At 38.3% G+C, this 20,398-nt stretch overlaps 1 long non-coding RNA gene across 1 annotated transcript in view; it reads left to right on the top strand.

Annotated features, from left to right (window-relative positions):
- Positions 1-1,618: 1,618 nt before the first annotated feature.
- Positions 1,619-20,398, top strand: part of LOC115342536 — a 59,638-nt gene continuing 40,858 nt past the window's right edge. Inside the window, exon 1 of the long non-coding RNA XR_003923810.1 lies at positions 1,619-1,719. This is a non-coding gene — a long non-coding RNA (uncharacterized LOC115342536). The remainder of the gene's footprint in view (positions 1,720-20,398) is intronic.

The following is a 20,398-nucleotide window of genomic DNA, read 5'->3' as shown; positions in this document are numbered from 1 at the left end:
GAAAAGTCATAGAATGTCAAACAAATGGAGTGGGGAAGGAGGAAAGAGTGAGTTATTGGCAATTCTAGCCCAAACCTCTGGGAAGATGTAGGAAAAGGTGACTTCTGTACAGTTTCTTAGGGTATGACTATTCTGGAAATGTAAGTGCTGTAGCAAAAATTCAGGCAATATGAGTCAACAAACAATGTGAGAAAGAACAGAAAGAATTCCATGATGTATCTATCAAGATGCCAAAATTGCAAGTAAGCATAAAGTCAGAAATAATTCCCAGTTCATGGGGTTGGAAGAGAGTCTGGGAAGAGGTGAGTTGCCAATTCTGAATATGTTTGAAATAGATCTGACATAGCTTATTTGAAGAAGCCATTTTGTCTCAGTGGCTATCATTTCCCAGCATAATCTCTAGCCTTTGTGGGTTCTACAGGAGTGGAATTTATGGGAATTCTTTGTTGTTGCTGACTTGTTTGTAAAATGTGGGAAATGGAGGGAGGCGGTAATATTTCAGGACAGGTCTTGTCTGATGGGGCATCTAGAGCTTGGAAATGGAAACTGAACAAACTGCATAGCAGTTAGCATGAATCCCTAGCCGCCGGGCCTTAAACATGCCCCAAACTGTTCTTTTTTTAACAGCCTGGTTGGTTTTACTTCTTAATTTTATAACCTAGTCACATCTTTCATGTTTAGAGTGCTATCCTAGCTCCCAAACACTAAGAATATTAAGAATTTCTTTTCCCATTTGTATACTGTTCCATTATGTCCAATTCTGTTTGATTTTTCTCTGTGAATTATGTTAAAGCTCCTGTTCAGTGAACATAGTCAGTGCTGTATTATCTCTTCAGATACGGATTCAGCAGGGTAGAGGCAAAAGTGTGGCAGCAGGTACTGAATGTCACCTTTCAACAAGGTGAAAAGAGCACCTTGTTGTAACAGTTCCATGGCCCAGGAAATCAACCATATAAGCCCGCTCCATGCTCAGCACACACATGGGCACGTCCATGATCTTGCTTCCTCTTTTGCTGGCAGCTTCTCCCCGCTACAGTGTTCTCACCACAAAAGATTGAGCAACTTTCTTTCCTAGTCTTTAAATACTTACTGTCTAATTTCCCACCAACTGAGAGGCAGCCATCACTGGTATTACAGATCTGTTCAAGTATCCTGAAAAGGGTAGTATTTAGAAACTGTGGCTGAACATGCTCTGAAGCTGTATAATGAAAACTAATGTAGCGTGCAGGGTTTTGTTTTCCTAACTTGATTAAATTGCGAGATGCTAAATGGATGGATGTTGGTACAGGCATAAATAAATCAGAGTAAGTCTACTGCAGCGCTCTAAGTTTATATGCAGATTATAAAATGAAACCATTACAATGCTGCCACCCTGATTTATTTAATTTGACCTGAGACATTTATTAGTCAGGACATTCTAGATCTCTTACAAAGCCACACTCATGAGAATTAAATGTTTCCACTAAGTTAAGCTACTTCAATATTGACATTCTTCTCTAGAACCAAAGAAGAGCATGGCTAGGACTTCCGTAGAAAAACACTTCTTTGAGTCGGTATTTTTCTTGTTTTGTTTATTGCCATTACTGCAAGCTAAATCAGACTCTATTTGTTCTCTTTAGCTTCTGAAACTGTATTCAGTTGTACTTCCCAAGAGCTTGCTCAGCAATGCCAACGCATTATGGAATCGATGGGGAACAGGAAGAAGACAAGGAGGAAGCTGTAAGTGTCCAATACAAATGTATTTCTAGGACTCTATAATGGCTTGAGCAGATGTGATATTGTATCTTCATCTAGGTGTATACGGTTGTTAATATTTTAAGGCATTTCCTGACCAGAGTTGCTGCTGCTGTTGCTAATCAGTAACCCTTTGTTTATTTCATGTGTCTTCGGAATGAGTAGTGATCCTCATCCATGTAATAAACAACATGTTTCTCTTTCAAAATGAACTGTATTTTTTAAGAGAGACTTCTCAGCCCTTCTGTTTGACTGTGTAACCATGTGTATTTGGTTAGTTACCCATAATAAATTTTTGGGAGTGAATGCATTCGTTTGCCTTAGTTTTAGACCTAAATAAAAATTATGACTTCATGAGATTTGAAAATTTTAAGTTATTTATCTCCTGTTGCTCAGCTTATTGAAAAGTGGAGCAGAGGTACGTCTGGTTACTTGGTAGAGAAATGAGAAGCAGAGAGGCATTCCTGTAGAGAAGAACACAAGTTGTCTATGATTCTCATTGCCGGCCTGGTCTCTCTGTACTCGTTCAGCATCTCTTCCTTACAAGCTGAAGGTCATACCCACCAACTGGTAAAGCTTTGGGAAAGACTGTGATCAGCAAAGATTGGGAAGGAATGGCCTCTGCAGCATATGTTTTTGAGAGAATAACTTGGGCACATCTAATCAATTCTCTGCCACTTCAGGAGCCTCAGGAAATGGTGATGTATTGATGTCTCCCTGATTTAAGGCCTGTTGCACTGTTTGGCCTCCAGAGAGCTTGATACAGGATTCTGAAGTGAAATTCAATGACAGGAAGTCGCACTAGATGATCTAATGGTAGAATTCATCAATAGATGAACTAATGGTACTTTCCAGGCTTAAGAAGCTATGAGTTTACCAATGGGGTTATAACTGAACACTGTCATAATCATCATCATTGTTAGCAATATTTATATACATGTGTGGGATGTTACATTCTTTATTTTCATTTTATTAATGATTCTGTAGAGCCTGTTCCTGACCTCATGCATCTCTTCTCAAATGCATCCGCTAAGGTCCTGTAAAATAACAGAAATTTCATAGGAGGTTAAGATAACAAAAACGGCTTTTTTTTTTGTTTTGTTTTAAAATATATATACACAGGTAATCTCAGTTAATTGTAAGCAGCATGGGAGAGGTGAGTTTTTAAGAGGGCATTAAATAGCAGTAGGGGAAGAACCATGCATATTGCTTCAGGACTTTGTTCTGTCAGAGAAGATGCTTGAGAAACAGATAATAGAAGTGATTTGTGAATGACTGACAGACCAGTAGGCAAGACTGAACATTAGCAAACGTGAATGGTAACACAAAGCTTGACAAGGAGAGATAGAGTCAAGGGATAGTAACGTAGAACTTGGAAACTGATGGCAAGGAACTTAAATTGTAGTTTGCAACTGATGATTAGAAAGGGCTCGGAAAATGAAGATTGATATGGTCAAACTGATGAGTCAAAAAGACAAACTTTGGCTGTATTTTGTGTATTGAGAAGAAAGAAAACAGTAGTAGACAGGAGAAGAAATTAGAAAAGGAAATGTAATAAAAATACCAGGAAAAGGGAGGAAAAGTTTGCATAGTTTCTGGTTACACAGGCAAGGGTGAGGATAAGGAAGGAGGCAAAGAACAATCTCTAGGTTGTTACACATCAGCTATTTGCTGGATTGTATGTTTGTACAATGTACAGATATAGAGTAAGGTGTTACCATCAGTGAAGGAAAGTGGAGGAAATATGAGGAAAGAACAAAACTTCATGTGCCATAGTTATGGAAAGAAACAAAAAAAGTCCATTAATTAGGCAACTATCTCCTTATTCCTGGTCTCTGTTTTGTGTTTAGAAATTACCGTTGGACACAGGTGAGAATTTACTTTCTCGTACATGCATGTCTGTAGTTTGCGAGTGTATGAAGACTTGAGCTAGGCCAGTTTTGGAGAAATTTCAATTAGTAGTATTTAGTGAAGGCTTCTCTTAAGAAAACCTTTAAATAAAGTAAAATTTACCCTGTTAATGCAGAGACTAGAAGAAAAAAATCAACGATTAAAGAAATGAGAAAACATTCAGATTTTGAAATGTTTTGGTGAGGCTGAAGGCCTCTTGAAAGGTCATATGGTGTAGCCTTACAATTTGAAGATGTTCTGCTAGTATTAGGTTTTATCTTTTAGCTCTGTTTTGTACCTAATTATTTGCTCATTTGCTTAGTAAAATGAGTTGAGATCCTCAGGCAAAAAACTATTATTCAAAATGCAAATGGTCTTCTGTACTTATTTTATTTAGGGAGTTAAACTCTATGAATAGAAGGGCCAGACAAACCACTGTAACATTTCTATTCCATTACTTTGGAAAATCCTCCCCTTTGCCCTCCCTCTCCTAACCACAACCACACATATATCTGCTATTTTGAGGAATGCCAACATTGTTCTCGGTTGTATTTTCCTTGCAATTTTAGTGGTTATAAACTGAATTCTTCATCCTCTGCTCTGGTTCGTATTTTTTAACCTAAATCAAACTCATATGTCAATCTCCAATTGACTAATGCATGCCATATAAACTTAAGCAACAAGACTGTGAGCCATATACTGAGAATGACATAATACTTGATAAAATATCAAATATTTACCAAGTGAAAGCCAGTGGAAATGGCTATCAGTGGCAGCAGCAGAATTGTGAAAGGCAGGGAACATCAGCTAACTTAGCTCATTTTGATAAGAAAATAACTTTTTCAGTCTAAAAATAATAGTTCTTTAGTGCTGCAAATATACAAAGTGTTCTATTTGTCTACGATATGTTGTTAGTTAATAACAAACAGGTCTAAACCCGCCAGTAGTCATAAGCTGCTATAGCTCCACTGAAATTCATATAGCTCCTCTGATTTTCATCAATTAAACATCTGTCCCTAAATCTAAAGATAAGCGATACTGGTAGTGTGAGCCAACTGATTTTTTTGAAATCCACGTAGACCCACAGAGTCTCCTTTTACATGTCTCTGACTGTTGTGACATCCGCTACTTTGGCATTCCAAAAATAAGCAGGACCCTTCCCAGTGAATATGAAATGCATCTGCCAAACTCTTTCCTTAATTATCAGCTCAATCATGTTGCCTCCCTCTTTCGTGTATGTCTACCGGCTCCTCATCTGGTACTGCATCAGGTTTAAACAGCTTGCCACCACTTTCACAGCTCTGTGTGTAAGAACAGCTTGCCCTCCTTAGCTGTCCTCCCACAACAAACTTCCTGTTCCCCATCCTCCCCATCTGCTCCTCCAATATTCCCAAATCCATCTGCTTCCCATAGTATCACCATCTTTTTTTTTTCATGCTGTCCCTGCTGAGCAGAGCAGCCTGCCTGAGTGAGTTGGTAAGACTCTTGCCGTATATGTTTATACTCAAGCCTTTGTAAGGTTCCCATTTCATTTGTGACTTGCACTTTAAAATAACCCTTTCTGTTATTCCATTTGCTCATCGCTGAAATAGATAGGCCCATAATACAGGAGTGATGCCTTCCTGAATGTCTAGAAAACATCTGTCACCTGATGATGATAAACAAAAGATCTTTATCGTGGTAGGACAAAAAGGCTGGAAATATCCTCATAAATGCACTGTGAGATGGTACTGGAATTGTCTTAGGAATTTTTTAATTAAAAGCTCCTACCTACTGTCCTTATTTATTGCTTGAAGACGTGATCTTACATGAAGCTTCTCCCCTTCACTTGTGGGAGGTGGTGTTTGGATATTCCTATGGTACTAACCTGTTCAGCAGTACGTCCTGCAGGTCCTTCTGGGAAGTGCTGTAATCCATGGTGAGAACTAGCACAGTCATTTTCCCAACTAAGAAATTTCCTTTACCGAAGAGAACACAGGAACTGCCTTAAAAAGGGATCTTGCAAAGGAAAGGAAGCCACAGCTTAATCAGAGACAATGAACCCCTATTTACAAGCCCCCCCCTCCTTTTTTTTTAAACTGATATTTGGCTTTAGCGGGTCTAGTGCCTGCCCAGTGTGAGTTAAGGGAAAGTTGAATCTAAACATTACATAGAATTAAGTTCTGACATAGCAAAATGGGATACAAGGCACAGATATTACTGAGAGGAAGGGAAATTGGGGCGAGACCCAAAGTCTCTGAGGAATGGCACAGTAGGCGCTTTTCACCAGCCAGTTCTTCGAAAAAGGCCATCAATGGCAATTTGTTTGCCTTGCAGTGATGCAGAGCTGAGCCAGCCTTCTGAGGTTCATACCCAGTATTTGAGTCTTTTACATATTTCCCCGACTCTTAACTAGCCTGGAAAACATTTTGTTTAACTCATAGGCTTATACAACTTAACACAGGAAGGACCGTGACATTATCTGCCGTTAACTTCTGACTAGTTAATTCTCTATTGAAACCTATTGTTTATGTTTTATAAAAGTGTACCTTCTGGAGAAGTCTCAATTTTGATTTGAAGATATGTACAGATGAAGAAACCATTACTCATTTTTCTTTTTCATCCAGGAGTAAATCATTAGCTTAAAATACTTTATTTCAATTCAGATAGATTCGTTTTCCAGCCATTGGATCTTGAAATACAGTTCTTTGCTAAATTTAAGAATTGTTTAGTGTCTGTATTTTCTCTTCATGAAGGTATTTACACACCGTGATCCTTCTCAAGTATTCTCAGTTAAAATGAACAAAATGAGATCTTTAAATGTATCTCATCTCAATGTAAGAAATTTTCTCAAGCCCTCATTTTTGTACTTTTTTCCACCTCAGTCATTCCAGTTTTCCAATCTTCTTTTTAGAAAGTGAACATCAAAACTGTGAGCAAGTATTCCTTAGTGGTTTAATCAGCTCTAGTCTAGAGGTTAAAACACACTTCTACTCAGTAATTCTCTGTTTATATATCTTAGGTTTCTTTATTTACACTTGCCAAAGATCAAGCTCAATTTAAATGACCTGCATACTCTAACACCTAAATCCCTTTCTGTTGCTGCTTTTAAAGACGTAGTCTCACACTATATAGGTCTATAGTGACCTGTGTATGTGTCTGTGCAAGCCTCACGATGTAGGTCAGTAGGGATTAATATTTATAGATCACCCATGAAAATGCTGGACCCAATACCAATTTGTCAGGGCTCCAGCTAGGAAACTTCCATTCAGTGACTATTCCTCATTGAGAAAATATTTTAAGCTAGATCTTAATCCATTGATACGTATCTCATTGATATTGGATAGTGCTAAACAAATCAGAAGTGCATGTCTTATATAAGTCTAAGATTATTGCATCTGTGCAGTTGCTTCCATTAATGAAATATGTAATCTCCTCAAAAGATTGAATGGGATAGGATATGTTTGACAAGATCTACTTTCCATAAAAACATGCCGAGTGGTAGTAATTATGTTCCTGTCCTTGAGTTCTTTATCAATTCAATCCCTTATTGGTTTTCCATTATTTTGCTAAATAGATATCACACTAACCAGCCTGTAATTACCTGGGTCATCCAGCTTGCCCTTTGTGGGTACTGGCAAATCATTAGCATTCTTCCAGTCTTCTTGAATTTCCCCATTATTAAAAGATTTATTAAAAATTAACTTTATCAGGCTGGATATATATTCAGCCAGCTCTTACAGGACTCTGTGCCTGTTATCTTGGTCAATTGTTTTTAAAGTGTTTATAGCTAGCTGATGCCACTTAGTGTCTTCCTTGACCGTGAACTTCATCCAGTAATGTTTTGGTTTTGTTTTTTTCCTGTGAGCCTTCTGCTGTTTCTGCCTTGATATTAACATCTTAAGCATTCCTAAATATGGTGGACCCTGATTTCAGCACTAGGATTTTTTGTTACTGATTCATTAAAAAACACTTGTTATCCTTAACACTGCCATCATTCCTTTTTTAAGCTTTCTTTGATGGTTTTCTGCACTGCGCAACTCCCCATTTTTATGGATCACAGTCTCCTATTTTTCCATGAGTTATGTACTGTAATCTTTCTCCTCCATTGCTGTCTTAATTTTGACACAGCTGGTGGTTTAATCAAGTTATTGTCTTTCTTTGGATATTTATATTTATTCTCATATTTATATTGGATATTTATAAATATTCTCATATTTACCATATGAGAAACTTTTTCCTAAATAGTTTGATTCATTTATTTTTGCTTTGTAATTTTTCTTCCCAATCAGTTTAGCTTAATTTTTTTCTTTGGGAAGTGAGCTGGTTTGAAGCAATGAAGTACATATGTCTGAATAACCAAGTATGTCACTCTAACCCTGTCCTGCTTGCCATGCAATATGCTTTAGCCATGTAGGCTGGACCTTGTGCTAGTTAGCTCAGCTTACCACAGGTGATTCTGGACGGACTAGTAGCTCTTGCTCTGGAAGCAGACATGCACAAAAATATCCTGAGCAGATTTCTTCTGATCTACTGTGTGCTTCTCGGAATGCTTGATTCTGGAAGTAAGTAATTTTTCTCATCACATTGTCATATAGCATGAAGAAATGTGGCTGAAACCAAAGATCTGCTACCAATTTATAATGATCATGTCAGGTTTTTTTTTCACAAACTTAAAACTTGTTCAGACCATTGGAGTGGTAATAGTTCTTGTTGAAAAAAACCCAAACTTTTTAAAAACAGTTTAAGTCGGTGTTAGGCCGGGACTGGTGGAAGTGGGGACACTGGTTGAAGGGTACAATAAGAGGATCAATCAATTTTCAAAAACTGAGTCTTAAAATGGTAATATTGTAACATTTTCCATGACTTTCAAGAGGCAGAAAACATTGTTTTCAAGAGTGCTATGTGCAGTAGCCCACATTTCATATCTGGATTATTTTAATGGGGCTGTTTTCAGAGATGAATGCCTATGATGGCGTTAAGTGAGTTTTTATTATAATAACTCTTGTTTGTATTGCTACTGCACATGTGTACATGGGTGACAGTAAATCCTTATGTCTTCACCTGCCTTCAACATTAATATAAGATACAAACAAATGATTGTTTGTAATAAAAATAAATAACACGTTAGACAGCTTCCAGAGGATGTGCAGCTCTTTTGGTTACTGGCTTTAGTTAATGAAATAAAATTGACAAAAGAAAGCCCAGAAAAGATTTATTGTTACATAAATCTTAGGTATATTTTGTACATCCTTGGAACAACAGATCTTTAGACATTAGCTTTAAATAGATTTACAGGAGTCAAAGGTCATAGTTCCTGAAAACAGAGGAAACTATGCATAGAGATCGTGTTTATTTTCAGTCTCTTAAAAAAATCAAATGAAACCATTCAGTGTATAAAGCAGAAGCACTTTGTTATGAGTAGAAGAACCAAGGACTGCGGATATTTTCATCTCCCTGGTTACCATGTGTAACAAAAACAGATGTAGAAAAACTTGTGGCTTTTTTCATCATTACTTGCCTTAACAGTTTTTTTTGGTTTTTTTTTTTTTTTTGTTTTTTTTTGGTTTTTTTTTTAATATTGCAGTTTGTTTAAATAAATACAGTAATTCTTTGGGAACATCTGCCCATAGAGTGTGCACCAGAAAAACCCACAGCAGATTGGAAGAGGAGGCAATATGCAGTTGCTTCTGAGGAGGGAGTCTGGTAATAGATCTGTACCACCTTCCTGAATGAGTGACAGCTTTAATTACATGGTTTTACTGCAGGATAGATGAAGATAGATTTACAGGATAGATGAAAACCTAGCACTGAGACTTTTTTCCACAGATTGAATGCCAACAATTTAATTTTAAATAACCCATTTTTAAATTATAAACAGTTTAAAATGAAGATTATTTTCCTGAATTGTTGAATACAAAACGTCATCGTTATTTAAAGCTGAAGCACAGAATGATTCAAATCCCCTTTCTGACTAGACTAGGCATAGCACTAGCCTCCTTTGGACAGGGTGCACAGTGGAGGCTGGATCATCGTTACTTGCCTGGTGATTTCGGTACTTTTCCGTACAGTACTATCCAGGATCATATTTATCCTTTCCATCCCTTTTAATCTAAATCTTGATCTCTACACTAAGTACCATTTGTCAGGGCTTTCCTAGCTTTATTTTTTGGTTTAACTAGTTTGTGGTCCTGCATTTACTATGAAGAAAAATTCTAGTGCCTCTTCCAGATCTGCCCTTCACAATGAATTACATAGCTGTTGTTCATAATGCTTATGAATCAAACTTAGCATTCCCTTCTTTTTCCTGCTACAGAACAGTGGCTGGTCATGCCACTAACCAGCCATAGGATTGTTTGTGGACTTCCATCTCGGCTTCCCCGGAAGGCTTTGAGCAGTCTAACTCTTATCTGAGTGACCGAGAAACTGGGTTATTTGGCTTACATTTTGATGTCAATTATTGTATCTGTGGTTCATCAACTTGTAAGGTAATGGATTCCTCCCACCAAACAGTTGCTTTTGGGAGCGTATTGGTGCATAACCTAGGGGACTAACGTATTTATTTATTTGTGGGGCTCTTATCAGAATAAGGGCTAGGTGCTTATTTACGCAGTAAAGCTAAATTGCCTCAAATCAATAGCATGGGAGTTGCTGCAACTGCTCAGCTCTGAGTGGAAGTATCCAGGTCCTCTGAGTGTACTGGGTGTAATGGACATAAAGGAGGCTGAAATACCTGGAGATTGTAACAGGCAGAGGAGAAAACACAAATGGAAGGAGCACGAATAGGAAGGGAAGGAGGAATGATCACAGCATTCATAATTTGTGTTCCAATAACAGTAGGAATACACAAATCTTTCTGGGTTTAGATTGGGGATCAGACAGAATGCAGTGGTTCATAGACAGGCCTGAAAAACAAGCCTTCTGAAAAGGCTTATGCTTAGCACTTCTGCTGCTTCGGCATTTGGAAACATGATGCGTTTTTCTTTCATGGACACAGACATAATGGGACGCCTACCAAATAGATTGTACTTACTACAACTTCAAGGGCAGTGTTCACAGTTTCTTTGTATGGCCTAATTTTAGTCACCCAAGTCAAATGCCGATTTAGAAACTTCATTTCCCAGGTTTCCTGTGTATCCAACAGAAAGAAAGCAGCTAACATCGGTAGAAAAAATGGCCTGAGCTTTCCTACGCTCATATCTTTCAATCGTTTTGCTAGAGTTTGCTGGAGTGTCTCCTTTCAGCTTCAATTAGAAGAGTTTTAATCGTGTTTGAACAATATATCAAACATATAACGTACAGTTGTTATTTAGGATCAAAATCCTTCAGTGCAGTTAGGCTTTTGAAATGATGTATTCTGAGGCATCTTGTCCTGAATTTTCCTTTCTTTTTCCTCTCTCTGTCACTCTTTCTGGTCATTTATGAGATATCTGCCCCCAAAACTGGCTGTAGAATCCTTTTGGCCAGAGGACTTCCTTTGAGGCACAAGTCAGTGATGTTTGCGCACAGGCCAACAATTTCATACTGGTATCTCTCCGAGTTCCCTGAGTTTTTATTGTCGTGATTGTCTGGCAAAGTTTCTCTCGGGATCAGTCACTATCCAGCACTGCTGTCCTGTAAGCAGTAGGTCTCACAGCAGCTAGCAATGCTTGTACTTGTGTTTTGTCATGAAGAAAAACCTTTGCTTTTGTAATATACCCACCAGTTCCCAGCTCTCACCAAATAGCTAGGAACGAGGTGTCTCAGTGCTGGAGTAAAGCGAGGGTAGGAAGCAGATGCTGGGCATTGTGGAGAATGTTTAAAGCACTGTACAAAGCCAGATTTAACTGCTCTCAGTCAGTCTGAGCTGACCCTATAGGTATACCCAGGGCACATTCATAAAGAACAAAAGGTCAAAGTGTCAAAGACTCAGAATAATCAGCCAACTAAATGAATGGAAAAAAAATACTGGTTCCTTTTTTCCCCTTCACTTGGGGATTGGATATTTGCCACCAAGCTTCAGACATAATTAAAGCAGGGGCCTTGTTCACAGCAGGTACAGCAGAATACCTTCTTTCATAGCTGCTCGACTACAATAATACTGTTTTTCTTGCATCAGAATGATTGTTTTGTTCAAATACTTCTCTGGGGCATAGCTCTTCCTAAACTTTGTGGAGAAACCCATGATTCTAATACAGGTCATCTTTCTCTTCCTTCCTTCCAGGCTATGCTTTTTTAACAGGGTAGCAGAGAACCTCTCAGATCAGCAAGGAAGCTCTGGAAAGCTGTGATTCCACAGACACAGCTATTGGCAAAGTAAATGGTAATGATGTAAAGGACTGAGTTAATCAGACTACAGTTTTGCTTTTGGAAGACGGTGAAAAGGCTGTGAGGTAGAGAGGGATGATATCTGCATTGGTGTGTCCAAACATGTCCTGTATCATTAGAACAATGAAGATGTGAATAGTTGTTCCTCTGCAGACAGATGCAATCAGTTCCTGTATATAGTGTAGCTATTGGACGTCACATTTCCACTTGAATATGTCTTGCAGGAGACCTCCAAATATGTTGAAGTTATGAAATAAGTAAATACATAGACAAATATCATGAAATCGGTCACTCTAAATGATTTTTTTTCTCTAGTGCACTTTATCTGTGTGTTCTGTGGAGAGATGTGCCATCCTAAAAAGATCTTGAGGATTTTCTGCAAAGCTTTCAGAAAATTGTGCTTTCCCTTTATGATTGTGGGTCAGGTAGTAAAGTCAGCCTGTGAGGATGGTGATGGAAAGATTGCATTTGTACTTATATTTTATGCACAGACCTTGGGGCCATTTCCTTGAAAAGCTACCTTACAATGCTGCTATTTTGTGAATATCTCTGGTAAATTTTGAGGAATCCACTCTGAACTGGTTCAGTTCAGCATAGTGGACTTAAGTATATTTTACTGTTTATAAATCCAGCTGGTTTCCAAATGTTCTGGGGTCTAGTCTAGCCTTCTAATATAATTATGAAAAAAAGGTCAGGCTAAATGTCAGGTGTTGACAAAGTACTGATTGTTTCCACTTTGCAGGCTTCATAAATGTCAAGAGAAAAGAACTCTGCTGTCTTGCCTTATTAGAAAAGAATTTAGTGAATGTAATGCGTCTGAAGAGTATTAGTGTGGCAGCATGGCAAACAGTCTCAGTCTCTTTCCATATCAGGTAGCTCATGGAAGAATGGACGGATATGCAGGTTTCTCCATTTTGACTTTATGCTCTATATCCAAAGTCACTCGGAGAAATTGGGTATGTAACTCAAAATCTCTTTCATTCCTATTTTCCATTCAAGTTTTAGCCTTTCTGCAGAAGTTACCCACTACTCTGGATTGTTTTTGTTTTCTCTCATCGTTGTATGTTTTTCCTTTAATTTGCTTGAACAAGTACTCCTTGAAACATCATCTTCAGAACTCCTTGCCAATATGGTTACAATTACCATCACCCTGCACTCAACTTTTTCTGTTCCTACTGGTTAATACCTATAGTAAAAAGATACTTGTTCCCAGTAGGAATATCCTGCAGTATTCTTGATGTCCTCATCAGTCATTAGGTTGTATCCACCAAGTAAATACTTGGCACCTGGTTCAGAACTCTTGATTGTCTGATGGTCCTAATAGGCAGTAAGAGGGATTTCGTGAAATTCAGTACAGTAACCGTTCTGGAGAATTGCAATATATGGTCGCAGCATGTCACTTTTTATTTAACAGAATTGGAGCATCATTTAATCATTCAAAGCCCAATAGAGGGATAAGAGAGCATTTTTTTAGAACTGTGGTCCAGAGTTCCAAGTGAGCTCCAGAAAGCTACGCCAGTATCATTGCAACCAAATATTATCTTCTGACTGTTCGGGAAACTCCAGTGGTAGAAAGGGCAATAAAACAAAGAAGCTTACAAAGAGTTGTAGTGACATATTTTGGGCTCACAACAGTTCAGTTGCTGAATGGTGTTATGTGATAATTTTTTTATTCAGGATATTCCTATTGGGTTGGGATATGGGACATCTATGTTTTTATGGAGAGAAAGTTGGAGGCCAGGTGGGGATATCCAGTGGCTCTAAATGTTTATGTGTATACAACAGAATAGAGTCCATAAGTCCCTTCTAACTGCTTCCACTGCCTCTTGCTGACATGCAACTATGGCTCTGCGGTCATCTTGAGTTGCACCGCAGCTTTGGTCATGGGGCCCCTCTCTCGTAGACAAGCACTATCTTCTTAGTAAACCTGGTTGAATCACCTTCTAGACTTAGCACTATTTCAGCCTCCTCTCTCCTCTTCCTTTCTAAATGGCTAGGTTTTAGTTGCAACAACCCAATAAACCATTCCTCCTTAAATGGCAGTCTGGTTTCCTGTCCTTTCCTTCCCGTATCGATAGGTCCTTTGCTTCCTATCTGCTGAAGGGTCACGGTCCACGTTTGGACCTAATAGATCCAGTTAAGCAATCTATGTACGTAGATGTGCATATATGTTTACCTATGAGTTCAATAAGTGATAGCTGAGAATACTGAATACTTATATTAAGAATTGTATCTGATGCCTATTATAAAATTAATACCATTAGCAGGAGTAGGTGAGGACCTTTTTTAGGTTAGAAGGTATTAAGTAATGACTCTGACCTCTGAGTGTCACATTCTTTCCTATCCTGCGGGAAGACACCTGAAAATTAAGATTAATGCCGAGAATAAATTTGTGAATATTTGTGAAGTTCTAGTTTCCACGTGTAGTATCAACGCAGAAAGACTGGGGCTGTCCCATTCAGGTCAAGGGAGACCTTCAGGTGACTAACAGTATTCATACACCCTTGCAGGATTATCTCGAAAGCTGGAAAAGACAATTTAAAAAATAATTTATTTAAAACCAAAATAGTATTGGAACAAAACAGAACAGTTTTGCCATTATGAATTAATTTAGAGTACATAATTTGCCTTTTAATGTATTCTGCTCAAATTTGCCTGTTTAAATCTCGGGCAGAGGAAAAGTAGGCAAAATGTTCTCTTCTGGCAAAAAGCTGTCTCTGCATTTGGAATGTATACATTAAAGAGAGCTACCAGGGATCATTCTTTCTATATCTGTAGTAGCGTGCCAATCCTTTGTGTGACATCTTTGTCTGTCACTGTGCAGTATGGCACAAAAAGGAATGGATAACATAGATTACTCTCGATCTGGGAAACTGGTGGCTGCCTAGAACACAGGAGGTTTTTTCCATGCCACTTGGGAGACTACAAAAGGCATTCATTTTTAAAGTAGACCAGGGTAATTACCACTACATTTATGTTAGAGGTTAACATTAGTGTTATTTCCTCTATTGCCTGGTTTTACAGAATGTTATGCCCCACTGCTTTTATTGGATCCAAGCAATGGATGAAATAAGTGTTATTAACCTCTAACACTTGAAAAAATTAGGCTTAAGAAAAACAGAGACAAAGCTGGGCAGTTATTTTTCCCTGCTCGTTGGGTAAGGTGCCATAAAACTTTGCAAATTTAATAGTTATTTCATAATGTATCCATGAAAAAAAAAAAAAAGATGGGAAACAAAATAAGAAAACAAAAGTCAGTAAAATGCTTGCAGCTTTTCTTAAGTCATCGAAAATTTACATAAAATAGAACAATAGAAGGTTTTTACTGAGTATGAAGTCATTTGAGTTAAAGAAACACTAATGTGAGTCTTAACATAAAATGTTAACCAACTATATTTCATTGACATCATATTTGAGATTTCAAAACATTGTAGATGCTTTACTTTGTGGTTGCACACAGGACCTCGAACAACGCTAGTTTAAACAATTCCAAGACCCATGTGCTTAGCAGAGTTAGCAACTGGTTACAGCGTCACCAGAAATAAGATCTGAAGAGGTTCCCACACAGTACAGATTTAGCAAGAGTGCATATCCTCATCGTTAGGCAGAGAAATCCCCAGAGGATGAAATCAGGAGAAATATGGCTGGATATAGTGGGATATGGATTCCTGAGGTCACTTCCTAGGTTGGTCACAAACCTCATGTATTTATGGTCATGGATGCGCAGCTCTCTCTTCCTGCTCCTCACCTGTAGGGTTCAAATAATGGTGCTTCTTACCATACTGTCCTGAAGTTAATTCGATGAATAATGGGAATTAGGGAAGTTGAAGACTAACATACAGGGGTTGTAAAAGTGCCTATGACCATGGACTTTTTTGAGCCCAGTTGTCTTATGAGTTAAAATACAGTATAAAGTTATGAATACAATGTTGAATGTAGAATTTTCCTGAATTTAAACTTATTTGAAGGTCTACAAATTCATTTTTAACTGCAGAAAAAGTAAATCAATTTTTTTATTATTATTATTTTATTTCCGATTTGTCTTTGTGCATTTGCCAGCACAGCCTTTGCTAACCTTACAAAGAGTTAGGTGCCCCCCTGCCTCCCACCCCCAGCCCAAGTCAGGACTGTAGCTTTGGACATGGTTTGACTTTAAACTTCTGGTTAAATTCCACTTTCTTCCATCTGAGTTAAATGTATACCTAAGTGCTCTTTGAAATACTGTTTTTTATCAATATGTTTCTTCATTTCTTAATAAGAATTTTTCATACAATGACCTGTGGAACAGTGGGGAGGAATGAAAAAGATCTTGAGGGGGAAAAAAAAGGTGTTGTTTTAAGGGCACAAGCATTGTCAGGAAGAAGTAGAAACAAGAGAACAGATGTACTGGAGAATTTTAATTTGTTAAACACACACATGCAAACCAAACAACTAACTTCTAATTACTGGTGTTTTTCTAAAAGCTGATATAATCTGCCTTACAGAGCTATCCCAGTACTCAACATTTTTGGAAATTGAACTGATGATCTCATTGGTCTTTCCTATCTCTAATTACTATGAGATTATATTTTATTCCATATTGGAACTTTTTAAAAGATTATAACTAATTGCTGGTGATAAGGGTATGTGTCATTGCTTGAAATGAAATATCTACTTTAGATCCATAGGAAAAAAAAAAAAAAAGAATGCTTTTAAAGGTGACTTTAAAGGATTCTGTAAGACTTGTATAATTTCTGTGGGGAGCAATTATGGTAGAGAGCACACCCTTGAAACATGATTTCTATAAACGCATATTATTGCCCTTCTTTGCTGTTGCTGAAGTTCAGAAAGTAAATACTGTCATTTTCTAAACATCTAAAATATTCAGTGACCCAACTAATTTACTTTCAGAATATTCAGGTTTTACTTACTTTGTTAACTATCTCTTCAATAGCTTAATTGAGTATTTTAAGCCAATAAATTACCCTTCAACATTTCTGTCTGGAAGCTCAGTCAGTATCCAAAACAAGCTTGTCATTAATGAACACTTTCTCAAACAAAAGAAAGGAAGGCAGCAGATCTGAATTGTGGACGCTGTTTGGTTCCCTTATTCTAAACACATTAGTACACTGTATTTCCCCACTTATATAGGCTTTTGTATGGTGAGCATGTGACTGTTTAAATGTCCCAGCAGGGCATCCAGAGACTGCAAAAAGGAAAAAAAAAGAAGAAAGAAAAAGAAGAGAAAATTGTTTGGAACAATTTGCATTAGTTCAAGGGCAATGTTAAGCATTTTACAGCTGGTTTATTGCTATTCTTGTGCTGTTTAAACTGTCTTTCATGTCAAAAGTCCTTTCCTGCTTACAAATCATCAGGAAGAATTGCGGCCACCACGCTGTTCGCCTAAGCTCCTCCAGGGGTTCTGGCCCTTTGATCACAGATATCGTTTGCAATCGAGTTAAAAATAGGGGGCTGCTGAGATAAGCCGAGGCTCTGACAGGAGAGCAGCTTTCCTTTTTCTTTTGGACTTTGTTCGCTCCTTCTGTGGTATGGGAACACGTAATCTTGGCACAGAAGGAGTACTGTTATGGCTTTAGGAGATGCGTTTGAAGGAGTCGGGGAGGTCATTAAAGAGCTCAGTCCCTTGCGAGCGCAGTCCAGCTTTGCAAGGTCCCTGGGTTCAAAAGCAGACTTGTAAACGAGAGCCTCAGCACATAAAATTAACAAATGTAAGGCTGCATCCCTCTTTGAGGCAGATTCAACTCAATGCCACGATTTTAGCACTTCTCAGCTCTCTTCAGTGAGGAGAAAACTATTTAAAACTGAAGATCGCTTCCTCAGTAATTTCATGTCGAAGAACCCTGTGCTTATTCAAGCTGATCGAAAATTCTGGTTGACATTGGTGGCCATTAGATCAAGTTTGAAGTGAGTGGCTATGGTGTGGGGAAAAATCTCCAGAATAGTGCATGTACTTTTCTGCTGTAGGTGGAGTAGCGAAAAGTCTTCTTGAACAGTGTCTGTGTGTGCAACCAGAAGAAGGATGGACTGCACTGCAAGTGAGGTTAATACTCCCCCCTGAAAGTAAATTAATTTTATTTTTTGTTGCATTGTCTTTTTTAAGTTACACTAACACCTCCTTTTGGAAACATCCAGGATTAGGGTGAAGAGGTCTTTAATTTAAGCTGAAAATTTTTGTCCTTGAAAAAAAATCCAAGTAGTGTAAGACACGGTCCACACGGAGACTGCACAGCCCACATACAGACTACCTTTATTAATATTATTTATTTGTTTGATTATATTGCTTAGGAACCTAGGTCACGAACCAGAGGCCTGCTGGGCTAGATGCAAAACCAGAAAAACGAATAAGCAAAAAACAGTTTCTGCAGGCTTTTTGTAACCGACGATCGAAATACGGGGAGAGGCAGAGCAGCTGTCACAGCACATCAGCAATCTTTGGTTTTAGCAGTCCTCATGGCAAAAGAGATGTTTCAGAAGGGATTTGAATGTGGATGCGGAGGTAGCTTTACAACCATTTTTTGCAAGACTTGCAGCTTATATTTCATTTGCTAGAGAAGAGGGAGACAGAAGATATATAGAAAAGCACAGTGTTGTTACAGCTATGATGTTTAAAGGGTATTGGGGAGGAAAGATTAGAAGGGAGAAGCAGATTTTATTAGTTGGATAGATTTATTTTTGGGGGAAAAAACCTCACAAGATCTTAAGAAGGGCTTTTGTGCCTGGAAGGTTTTTTTTTCCCCATGTAGCGATTGGTATAACAGAAGATGTTACTCTCCCCATAAACTGTTTCTTTTTTATAGAGAGGACTTAGATGGCCTATGAAGTAGGCTACAGATATGATCATGCTGAATTTTGGTTTCACTTATGCACTGATCAGTAATGTAAGAGAAGCTCGCTGTTGTGTGACTAAAAGTAATCACTGCATGTTCTTGTCCTCCAAAATAAATGGGGATGAGAGCAGTTAGATCTGTGGGTTTTGCTGTACGCAGTCACACAGGAGCTGTGATCTGACCTAATTAAGTAATTTCATAAGAACATGATATTTTATGAAATCAGGAAAAGGTGGAGTGAAAAGTAAATCAGACTTGAATTTTATGTGCAGTTGTTCAGCTGTTACAGAGCTGCCTCAGTGTACGCAAGATTAACAGGTCAGAACTTTTACTGCTGAGTTTTGCATTTGGGAGTATTTTAGTCATATAAATACTACTGGTAGTAAAAAAAAAAATCACTGGAAACTTTGTGGGAAAAAGTTGGTTTTAGTGGGTTTTTTACCCTTTTTTTCTGGTAACATAGAAGGTTTTTTTTCTGGATACTTTTACTGGTATATATCTTGACAGAAAAAGTATCAAATGGCTCATTTATCTTTACAACAAAAGATACATTTCCCCCCTGCCCCCCCATGTGTTCTGACCATTTGCTTAAGATTTACCATCTATAAAACAAAAGGAGAGCCTTTATAACTTTTCAAAAAATGCAAGAAATATCAGTGTTAATATCTCAGAATCAATAGTCACCGTGAAGGACAGTTCTTGAGCTCTGCCTTATTTTATGCTCTGTTACCCCATAGACCGTTGAATTGCTAGACACTCTTTACAAAGCCCATTTTCTCTATCACTTTTTGTCTTTTTAATTGGCTGACTGCTATGACCACAAAACACACCACAAGCCAGTGATCTCATAAGCTCATGTATACTGAAAAAAATGCAAGTCCATGGTAATATCCTCTAAAAATTGTCAGGAGGAAGAAATTCCATATTTCCAAAAAAAATTCCCCAATGAAAAGAACAGAACATGCTCTGACATACATGCAAACATCCCACCTTGTGAAACTCAGGTGGGAAATTAGTCTGAGAGTCCTAAGAACAGAACCGAGGCAGCCACCATCACAAAGGTGACAGCAACGTGCGCTGGAATAAAGAGAATTGTTTTTTCATGAGCAAGTTATGAGCTGTGGCCAAAGACGACAGCACGGTGAAGCAGGGGTCCAGGAGCAGGGTGGGATCCCTTGGTTTGCTGATGTGGTTAGTTGAAAAGGAAAAGGAAAAACCTGACCAGGTGCACATCTCTGCGTCCGTGAACTTACTGTCCTTGGTCCCTTTCATAGTAAATGGCGTAATACAGGGACTTCTACTGTAGGACATCTGATTCTATAGGGTGGCTGGCGCTGAAGTGAATGTCTGAAACAGGTCAGGTGAATCACATATTAAAAGTTCTTGTCTCTCTTCATTGACCCTGAAGGGGGGTGGTCTAAGACAACTGGTGTAGTTATCTAAGACTGTGTGGTGTAAATTAGTCACCCACAGCAGAGGACAGGGGTCTTGCCTCCTCCTGTAGAGACAGCGCAGGGAATGGGCTTACTTATGCTTTTCTTTTGATGGAGAACTAAGGCACCTACTTCAATTTTCCCCCAGCTCTGTTACCCCCGAGGACTGGAGGTCCTGTCCTCGGCCTGGGGAAGGAGGCAGGCCAGAAGACTGCTGTCTGCTGAGAA

The sequence above is a fragment of the Aquila chrysaetos genome, chromosome 1 (assembly GCF_900496995.4).
Source record: "Aquila chrysaetos chrysaetos chromosome 1, bAquChr1.4, whole genome shotgun sequence".
Lineage (NCBI taxonomy): Eukaryota > Metazoa > Chordata > Aves > Accipitriformes > Accipitridae > Aquila > Aquila chrysaetos.
Note: the sequence above shows the minus strand (reverse complement) of the source record. Positions and strands in the feature narration are given on the sequence as shown.